This window comes from Nymphaea colorata, unplaced genomic scaffold (assembly GCF_008831285.2).
Source record: "Nymphaea colorata isolate Beijing-Zhang1983 unplaced genomic scaffold, ASM883128v2 scaffold0671, whole genome shotgun sequence".
In the NCBI taxonomy this organism is placed as follows: domain Eukaryota; kingdom Viridiplantae; phylum Streptophyta; class Magnoliopsida; order Nymphaeales; family Nymphaeaceae; genus Nymphaea; species Nymphaea colorata.
Window position 1 is genome coordinate 724 of NW_022205177.1, and position 11,352 is coordinate 12,075.

General features: G+C 36.5%; 1 non-coding gene and 2 pseudogenes across 1 annotated transcript; 1 reads left to right on the forward strand and 2 right to left on the reverse strand.

The window, feature by feature from the left end:
• Positions 1-4,832: 4,832 nt before the first annotated feature.
• On the forward strand, positions 4,833-4,904 carry TRNAR-UCU (transfer RNA arginine (anticodon UCU)). Its single transcript has one exon. It is a non-coding gene; the product is annotated as a tRNA-Arg (tRNA).
• A 117-nt stretch (positions 4,905-5,021) lies between these two features.
• Positions 5,022-8,953, reverse strand: LOC126409628 (ATP synthase subunit alpha, chloroplastic-like; annotated as a pseudogene).
• On the reverse strand, positions 8,952-11,344 carry LOC126409629 (ATP synthase subunit a, chloroplastic-like; annotated as a pseudogene).
• Positions 11,345-11,352: the final 8 nt, after the last annotated feature.

Sequence of the window (11,352 nt, forward strand, 5' to 3'; positions counted from 1 at the left end):
CTAAAGATCTTTAATTGGATTCCCAATACCGGAAAGAATGAGTTAGTAACTGATTAAGCCATTCCAATGAACCAGAAGGGCCAAGTGGTTTGATGGTAAATGATAATTAACTAATCTCAGACTTCATCGAGTATCAGGATTCATGAAAATGGTTTCACATAAAAAATCTCGTACTTTGCCATCATGCTATTGGTGGAAAGCAGTTCTTCCGTAAAGACTCAATTTGATCTCTGAATCAATCAGCAAGTCTGTGCAATCACAACGAATAACTGTAATTACGGATATCTCTAGACGTCAATTTGATCATTTTGATCATCATAATAACATGAAATTTAATTTTGCTTTTCCTTAAATCATCAACTGTCTAAACCAGATCAACTGTCTAAACCAGATAAATGGACGAGAAACAAATCTAAAACTAATTTCATTTCTTGTTCCATGAGCATCAAACATAATAAGAAATATAGTAAAAGTCAAAAATGAATAAAAAAGACACAGTAAAGTAATAAGATAAAGTGAACGTCCTCGATTCATTCTTGAATCTGATTGAGAATATCAGAATCAAAGCAGCATGATCTTTTGGTATCCATCGGTTATGTTATATATACAGCTGTTACGCGGGTAATCGTGGATATTTTAAGGCATCACAGAATTTCTGACCGAAACCAAAGACTGTTTGTTGTTTGTTCTTACTGAAATAGAACAATAACAATACAAAAGGGTGGCATGCTCTTTTCGGCATATTTGCTTTTTTGCTTCCAGAGTCGTTCGATAAGTCAAGTAAATTAAATCCGGATTCTGCCTACCATGGATTTACAATTCCATTATTCATCAGTTCATTAGAACCAGATGCAATTGGGTACAATACAATGCATCTATTCCTATTGACTTGATTGTTTGTTGATGAAATCGGGAATAGCCACAGATATTTCAATTGATACCTTCCATTGTTGATCAGCACATCACATATCTAAAAAACATTTCATCTGGATTATATTATGATCATGCATACCGGTCAACCAACAAAGAATCTTCTTTTCTTATAAGCTGTGTAAGCTGCGTGCTATACCAGTACGAACGTATAAGTGCAAACAAAAAAGGTCCAGATCGTTTTTATTCCATTTTTTCATTTGAGTCCAGTCTTAGGAATCGAATCCCGTTGATGGAATTGGTACCACGAACTCGAACCTCATTAGAATCCAAATAAAATGAATTCTCAATTGGGATAATTATTAAATGAGATACGATTACCATATCTGCTTTACCATTAATTCAAAGTTAGAAGATAGAAGAGGTTTCTTTCACATTTCGACTCAGAATGGATCATGCAGGAATCAGAATTTTCTGGATTCAAGCATAAAGTTTCTTTTGACTAACCAACTCCAATATGAACGGTACGGACATAGACTGAATATCCAATTTTGAATTAAATCAAAAAAATATCTTTTCAACGGATCTATGTCTATGCTCCCCCACGCCTATACCAAATCATGGATTTTTCATACGTGTGTCAGTCATTGAAAGTGAATTCCGTGTGTAGGAACAGAATACAGAATAGAAAGGTAAGTCTAATTCAGAAAAGAATCATTACATTAAAAATCATTAACATTAAAACCAAACTAGAAAGAAAAAACTAGAAATAAAGAATAGATTACGATTACATTGTATCCAACATGAACTCCTAATAGAAATTTAGATGATTAAAGAGAACAATATATTTGTTGAGTTAAGATGGAATTAATCTGGGACGGAAGGATTCGAACCTCCGAGTAACAGGACCAAAACCCGTTGCCTTACCGCTTGGCCACGCCCCATTTATGTTTCTATTCAAACACGAATATACATTAATATTGGTATCGGGTGTTCGTCAATTCCAGCCCAGTATCTATGGAAGAAAGAAGTTGTTGCTGAGATTCGACACGTGTAATCCGGAATAAACTAAATTCATTGATCATTACATATAATTAATTAAGATAATTAAGATATTGTATGAAAGTATGATTCCGTATAATTCAATTTGACAATTGAAGGATCTTTGATTGGGGGAATTCAAAGAAAGAAGGACTTTTTTACCTACCCTCTTTCTTGATTTTTTCCCTTCAAGAAATACTCAATAAAATGATATTATTCTAAGAACAAATATTTGTTATGCCTAATATCTTTAGTTTAATCTGTATCTGTCTTAATTCTGCCTTCAGCCGAGTGGGTTTTTCTTCGCAAAATGCCCGAGGCTTATGCTTTTTTGAACCAATCGTGGATTTTATGCCGGTCATACCTGTGCTCTTTTTCTCTTAGCCTTTGTGTGGCAAGCTGCTGTAAGTTTTCGATGAGATCCTTGATACTGTTCTAGAAAGATTCATGACTTATTCAAAAAAAAAAAAAATATTTTACCAATTTTACCAAGAAAGATGAGATAAGTAGTGCATTAAGACAAGAACCCTCGATTCAAACATTGAACATTCTTCAATAGACTCCGTGAATCCGGATCACCTCATTTCCTCATTCTGACCCTCCATCCATGGAGCGCATACGGTATTCTGAGCCCCGCAATGCAATATCAACAATCGCATTGTAGGTATGACGAGATTCTTTTTTTTGGTAACGAAGGAATCAGAACCTTATTTTATTACAATACAAATGAATTGAATTCCTGTTAATTCCTTTCTTTTCTAAAACCACTTCGTTTTTGGTATCAAAAAATGAGATGGTACAAAGGTTGAGAATCTATTCCTTTTTCTCCCCAACAGGTCTTGGAGATTTGTAATGCTTACTCTCAAACTGTTCGTTTATACGGTGGTGATATTCTTTGTTTCGCTCTTCATCTTCGGATTCCTGTCTAATGACCCAGGACGTAATCCTGGACGCGAAGAATAAAGAATAATAGATTTTTTCTTTCCTTTTTTGGTTTGGTTTCTAATCCATCTTCTTAACTTAAAATTTATCTATTCCATACATTTCATTTATTTAAATGAAATCATCAATCCAACCAAACCAAAGGGACTCGGGGTTTATAGAATGAGAAAGATAATATCAAGTGAGCGTAGGAAACGGAGAGAGAGGGATTCGAACCTCGGTACGAATAGCTCGTACAACAGATTAGCAATCTGCCGCTTTAGTCCACTCAGCCATCTCTCCAAATTGAAAAAAAAAAAATGAATAATTCATATGTGACACGACGTGTGAAGTAAAGATTCATATTTCTTTTTCTTTATTCTAGAGATATATATGAATTTTATAAGAAATCCTATTTATACAACCATTCAAACAGGTATCTCTAAAGGAAAAAGGAAAAAAAGATCCCTCTTTGATTTTATTTCGTTCGAAAGGTTATTCTTTTGTTCTCCCGGCCTGGCTAGGCACTGGCCAGGCCATTCCCCCCTTTTCAACCTAACCTAAAATGAGAAATTGGAAAACTCAATATGTTATTGAGTTGAAGCAGCAACAAGAGCTATTTCGATTTCTATGATATGAAGGAAATTTATTATATTGTTATTTCCTTATTTTTCCTTTGATTCATCGTTGCTTTTTTTATTGGAATGGGAAAAGCGTATGTATGTTCCCTCAAGTACTCAAGAGACAAGCTTTGTTTTGTTTAAATAAACTTGAGCAAAAAAAAAAATGGAACTATAAACTATAACTTAACTATATATATTATTGCACAAACTTATTTTTCTGTTCCAACCTCGCCGATTCTATCGGACCTCTGAGTAACGACTTCTACAGCAAAACAAAAAGGTTTTTATTTATCCTCTTGCCTATTTCATCAAGTATCCCGGAGACAGGGCATGTCAGCACTCTAATATTCACAATATCTTGATCGCGCCTCATCTCCTTGTTCGACAAATGGGCCATTCCTATACAATAATCACAATGTAGCGGGTATAGTTTAGTGGTAAAGTGTGATTCGTTCTATTACCAACTGAAATAGTTAAGGGTTCTTTCGGTTTGATACATTCATATTCCGATCAAAAACTTTATTTCTTATAAGGGTTTAACCCTTTCCTATCAATGCCACAATTGGGGAAGAATATAATTTTCGCGATTTGCATCCAAAACTGGGATTATGGAATTGCGAAGCATAATTTTTTGAGTTTTCCAATTAGAATTAGATAAGTATGAGTAAAAGATCCATGGATGAAGATACAAAAGTGTATTTCTAATCGTAACTAGATCTTCGATTTTTGTAAAGGGGAGATTGAAGCCAAATAGCTATTAAACGGTGACTTCGGTTTACCGGGGCCATCGGCATATATTGTTTCAGCTCGGTAGAAATAAGATTCTTTTCCTAAGGATTCATGTCAGTAGAAATAGGGAACGAAGTAACTAGAAGGGTTTTTATAATACCCTCCTCTAGAGGGATCATCTAGAAAGCGAATAGCTTTGGATACATTCAGACAGAAAAGCTGACATAGGTGTTATGGATCGAATTTTCTTATTCCGATTTGCTATGACTTCCTTCTTTGATTTCCATACCTTTCCATTTCCATACTAATATCATACATCGTCAATTTTTTCGTTTAGGTTACTTTACGCCCTAAATCGGGGAATCTATCCTTTATTCCATAAAGGAGCCGAATGAAACCAAAGTTTCATGTTCGGTTTTGAATTAGAGACGTTAATAGTGATGAATCGACGTCGACTATAACCCCTAGCCTTCCAAGCTAACGATGCGGGTTCGATTCCCGCTACCCGCTCGATATGAATCATAATACATCCATCATTGATTTTAATATGCGTCTTTATTCCTAAGACGCATACAATCTGATTGTTTCTGTTTTTATCCAAACAGGGAATGGAAGGAGGAATCAGAAAGAAGAGAATCGGGACGAGAAGCGTCCATTGTCTAATGGATAGGACAGAGGTCTTCTAAACCTTTGGTATAGGTTCAAATCCTATTGGACGCAATTTATTTACATCTATTTTGTTTGGATTGCTATTCCAAGAAACATATTTGGAATGATTCGAATCAGAGCCATTTCTTTTCTCAACAATTTATGTCGTACTAAGAGACTCTACAAATGAAATAACCAATTTCTTTATGTTTGTTCCTGAAGTAGAAATAGTTCCATCTGCTCCTGAATAGCCTCTTTCAAAAGGGCTTCCGCTTGCTCGGTGAATACCTTGGTAGAAGATATGATTTCTTGTAACTGAGGCTTATTTGTTCTTAAATGGGTACGTAACTGAACAATAAATTTCTTTACCTGTCCAATTTCTAATTGATCAAGATATCCATTCGTTCCGGTATAAATAGTAACTATCTGTTCATCCACCGCGAGAGGGGATGATTGGGATTGTTTGAGCAACTCCCGTAATCGTTGACCTCTTGCCAATTGATTCTGAGTAGCTTTATCTAGATCGGAAGCGAATTGCGCAAAGGCTTCTAACTCTGCAAATTGAGCCAATTCTAATTTTAATTTGCCGGCTACTTGTTTCATGGCTTTAATTTGAGCTGCGGATCCTACTCTGGAGACGGAAATACCCACATTAATAGCTGGACGGATTCCAGCATTGAATAAATCCGCGGATAAGAAGATTTGCCCATCTGTAATGGAAATGACATTAGTGGGAATATAAGCCGAAACGTCCCCAGATTGAGTCTCAACTATTGGTAAAGCAGTCATACTTCCTTCGCCTAAACGAGAACTTAGTTTAGCGGCTCTTTCCAAAAGGCGGGAATGCAATAAAAAACGTCTCCTGGATAAGCTTCGCGACCAGGTGGTCTTCTTAATAGAAGGGACATTTGGCGATAAGATTGTGCTTGTTTGGAGAGATCATCATAAATTATTAAGGTATGTCGTTGACGGTACATAAAATATTCAGCCAGAGCGGCTCCTGTATAAGGAGCGAGGTATTGTAATGTAGCAGGCGAATCCGCTGTTTCCGCTACCACAATGGTGTATTCCATTGCTCCCGTTCCTGGAAAGTAGTCACTACCTGAGCCACGGAAGATGCTTTTTGACCAATAGCTACATAAACGCATATTACATTTTGACCTTTTTGATTGAGAATAGTATCTGTAGCTACTGCTGTTTTACCGGTCTGTCTGTCCCCAATAATTAATTCTCGCTGACCGCGTCCTATAGGGATCATCGAATCAATAGCAATAAGCCCCGTTTGAAGAGGCTCATATACGGAACGTCTCGAAATAATACCTGGAGCGGGAGACTCAATTAACCGATATTCAGAAGCTAAAATTTCACCCCTCCCATCAATAGGTTTAGCTAGGGCATTTATAACACGACCCAAATAAGCCTCACTCACCGGTATCTGAGCAATTCGTCCTGTTGCTTTCACGGAACTACCCTCTTGTATCATCAAACCGTCACCCATTAATACAACGCCAACATTATTGGATTCCAAATTCAGAGCAATACCTATCGTACCCTCTTCAAACTCTACTAATTCACCTGCCATTACTTCATCAAGACCATGAATACGAGCAATGCCGTCGCCCACTTGAAGTACGGTACCAGTGTTCACAATCTTTACTTCTCTATTATATTGCTCAATCCGTTCGCGGATAATATTACTAATTTCTTCGGCTCGAATGGTTACCATTAGTATCTCTTAATTCTTTCTAGGAAGCAAAAAAGGAGAAAAATAATACCTATCCTATAGTAGAAGGACTAATCGGTTATTTCTTTCATGGCCCCAAGTATGCCAATATTAGCACCGATGGTGCGTAAATGTAACTCGCCGTTCAAACAATTATTCAGAGTTCCTAGAGCCCCTTGTAAGGCTTGTTGGAAAACTCGTTGTTGGACCTGATTAATCGCTCTTTGTTGTTCGAAATGAATGCTTTCGTTTTTGTAATTTTCTAATTGTTCCAAATTCTGATAAGCGGCATTAATCAAATTTATCTTTTCTTGTTCTATCTCAGAGTATCCATTCACTCGAAACTCTTCCGCTTCCCTTTCCACTTTCTGTAAGCGAGCCCGTGCTTTTTCAAGCTGCTCAACGGCTCCTCCGCATAGTTCTTCTGAATTGCGAATAGTACTCAAAATCCTCTGCTTTCGATTATCTAATAAATCACTTAATGAAAGTAGATTATCTCCCCATCAATTCCACAACTTCCACGATCTCTTCCCGAACCGAACATGAATCTTTCGATTCATTTGGCTCTCACGCTCAATTAAATTACTTATACTTATGGGGCATTCCCATATCTCTTTCTTAATGAGCCTACCCTCTCTTCTCTGTTCGTATTCCAGGATATAAAAACTGATACAAGAAAACCCAGGATCTCTGGAGGGCTCTTCTGACCAGACCAAAAAAACTTGTAATTGTCAGCAAAGTCGTTTCTTTTATTTCTTCACATCCAAAAGAATTCTTTCTCATTTTATACACATAGGTCGTCGATTCAGCATTAGATAAAAAGGAAGGGGCGAGGTACCCGTTTTTCCAGTCAATGGTTCAAATCATTTTATTGATATGAGTGTTCTATATCAAATAAATTCCCAACAAAATGATTTATGCATTTTGAAACCATCTTATCTTGTACTAACGCAGTGGTAGAAAGAGTACCGTGTTGTGCTTAGACTTCAAACAGTTCAGCTTTAACCATGTTAACTAAATGGTCTCACATTATTGGTTAATAGAGAATCCAATTTACCAACGAGTCACGAAATGCTATGGTTCTTACATAGGACTTATTGATTTATTCAGAAGTAATTCGTTGAGATCGTGCACCTTTCTCTATTATTAGATTACAATAGCAAAATATAAAGTGCAGCTGGTTGGTTCCAGCCTATTCTTGAAATACACAACTCGCACACACTCCCTTTCCAAAAAAGATCAATACACCAAGCACTACACTTAGATTTATTAGATTTGTTGCTAAAATATCGGTATTAAACCCGAAACTCCCGGCGGATGGCCAGTGACCCAAAAAAACGAAAGAATCGGTTAGATTTTTCATATGCTCTCCTCTTATCTTATGGATAGGAATAGGACTAACAAAATAAAAAAAGATTTCCTTTTTTGTATCACTTCACTCCTTATTTAGATCCCCGATAAGACACTTATGAAGTCCCAAGTCTCGTGTCAATTGCGACATACCCTCCTAAAATAAATAAAAAAGGGAAAATGCTCATTCATTGGACTAAGGGCGGGAAAGAAGAAAGCGAGCGGAAGCGGATCCACTAATTCCTCAAATCAGTACTTCCCCGGAGTATTGGATCAAGGAAGAAGTGATTGTAGGAGTGAAGTGTTGAGTTGATATAATTTGAAGAAGCGAAGTGGCAGGGCCAAAGCAAGAAAGAAGTACGTATTTTTCACATTTTCACGTTTCTAGGATTACACAAAGGGATTAGCAAATAAAAGTGCTAATGCCACGACCAGCCCGTAAATTGTTAAAGCTTCCATAAAAGCCAGACTAAGCAATAAAGTACCTCGTATTTTACCCTCTGCTTCTGGTTGTCTAGCAATACCTTCTACGGCTTGGCCCGCAGCAGTACCTTGACCGACTCCGGGTCCAATAGAAGCAAGTCCTACGGCCAATCCAGCAGCAATAACGGAAGCAGCAGAAATTAGGGGATTCATGGTAAGCTCCTCACAACAAAAAATGAAGAAATGGTTAATGATATAATCAAATAAACCAATGAATTCTTATATATAATTAATGTTATTATTAATGTTATATATTTATATTATATATTAATTAGTTACATTACTTATTATTTCATATTCCATCACTAAGATCCATACAACTAAACTAAGAACTCCGAACCCAATTTGAGTTAAGAAGTGATGTGATGATATTTGATATTACTGAATCATCAGAACTACTTCAATATCTCGTTTTTATTCACTATCCAAGTCTTTGAAAATCCATATTAGTTCTTCTATTTCTTTGTTCCGAACCCACTCTTTCAATTCCTCCCTCCTTCATCTTCTCTATATGCATTCATAGGCTTAACTTCATATTCAATCCACATATACAATAAGTCACAGACGAAAAAGGGAAGAGCTTATATATCGTAATCCATATAAATAAAGTGGAATCTATATCTATTAAAGTGGAATCTATATCTATATAATAGAAAGTTGATGGGGAATGAAATAATATAGATGGGTAGTCCATATATATGAATATCTACTATCACATATACATGTTTTCTTCCATAATGTAAACCATCGCCATCTTATTTCTATTGAATCGGATCGGACCCTGGAATCATCCTTCTAAGCATACACCGGAGTTCACATATAATATGTAATGTAGCTCGGCCCACCTAACCTACTGAATTTTTCATCTGATTCGTGAACTCTTTCTTGTCTTTGTCATTATCTCACATGGATACAAACGAAGAGATTCATCAAAGCGAATCATCCCATATCAAGATTTGATTGATTGATCCAACTCCTCTTAATTCCAATTTTGGTCAATTGTTGAATAGAATGGAATGAAATAGCAACGGTTCCGCAGAACATAGTTCTTGTTGTTTCGTCGCGCGTCCCAAACGGATAACAATTATTTATTATCCAAATTATGAATCTTCGTAATTGACTGGGCAAATAAAGGCGATGTATGACATGAATAGGAAAAAAGGGGGATCTTAGGAAAAATTGGGAATCTCCCCCTTTTTTTTACAATTCCGTAGTGTAATACGTAATATAATAAATATTAATATCGTACATATATATCTGTTCCTACTCTATATCATACATATCATAAATATAGATTGATATATCAATCATTTCCTCAAGCGGGTATCTTGAGCTACCCATGAATTATTTATTGGAATAAGATTCATGGGCTTAATTTTGAATTGATTGAAATGAAAAAAGAAAAAGCGACTGTTTGAACTTTGAAATTCAAACAAAGCATTATTTCTTATTTCTTATTTGTACTCAATGATGACCTTCCATGGATTCACCTATATAAGCCGCGGCTAAGGTTGCAAAAATGAGAGCTTGAATACCGCTTGTGAATAATCCGAGGAACATCACAGGTATAGGAATCACTAAAGGTACTAAAGAAACAAGAACAACAACTACTAATTCATCGGCCAATATATTCCCGAAAAGTCGAAAACTAAGTGATAAAGGTTTTGTGAAATCTTCTAAGACATTAATTGGTAAAGTATTGGAGTTGGTTGAATATATTTACCGAAATAACCCAATCCCTTTTTAGTAAGGCCTGCATAGAAATATGCCACTGACGTGGGTAAAGCTAAAGCAACAGTAGTATTTATATCATTCGTGGGTGCAGCTAACTCCCCATGAGGTAACTGTATGATTCTCCAAGGTAAAAGAGCACCTGACCAGTTAGAAACAAAAATAAATAGGAACAGAGTTCCAATAAAAGGAACCCAAGGACCATATTCTTCTTCTCCAATTTGAGTTTTGCTCACGTCTCGAATGAATTCAAGAACATATTCGAAAAATTCTGACCGTCGGTCGGGATAGTTTGTGGATTCCGAACGGCTATAGCGGCTGAACCTAATAAGATAGCAATTACGACCCAGGAAGTTATAAGTACTTGGGCATGCACTTGGAAACCCCTATTTGCCAATAGAAATGTTGGCCTACTTCCACGCCGGATATCTCGTATAACCCCTTTAGTGCGTTGATGGAACATGGTAGAACATTCATATTACCCTCTGACAGAAATGGAACTTAAGAAGGAATTATTTTGATTCAACCATTTATACTAATTTAACTTAACCATATATTTCAGATATTAATTAATGAATTAATCACGTAATATATCCCCGGCAATGAAAATCTCCTTTTTCACATTCAGGAATAGTAAGAATAACCGATTCAATGAATCTCTGGGTTTCCCGAAGCGAAGTAATTGACTTATCTTATTATTAATCAACGACTTCTTATATAGCTAGAACGTCCCTGACAAATTGCGGATACTAATTTGTTAAGAATCAATCGGATGGAAGCTATAGCGTCATCGTTGGCTGGAATCGGAATATCTGCGAGATCTGGATCACAATTTGTATCGATTAAACAAATAGTTGGAATACCCAAAGTGACGCATTCTCGAAGGGCCGTATATTCTTCTTGCTGATCAATGATGATTACAATATCGGGTAACCCCGTCATATATTTGATACCGCCCAGATATGTTTGAAAGTGAGATAATTGTCTCTTCAATATTGCTGCATCCCGTTTCGGGAGACGACTGAGTTGCCCCATCTCGGCTCTCACTCTCAAGTCCCTGAACTTCTGAAGCCTCGTTTCCGTAGTGGACCAATTCGTTGACATACCACCGAGCCATTTTTTATTGACATAATGACACCGAGCCCTTATTGCAGCTGATGCTACCGAATCAGCTGCCTTATCTTTCGTACCAACTATTAGGAAGTGTTTTCCTCTACTTGCTGCGTCAAAACT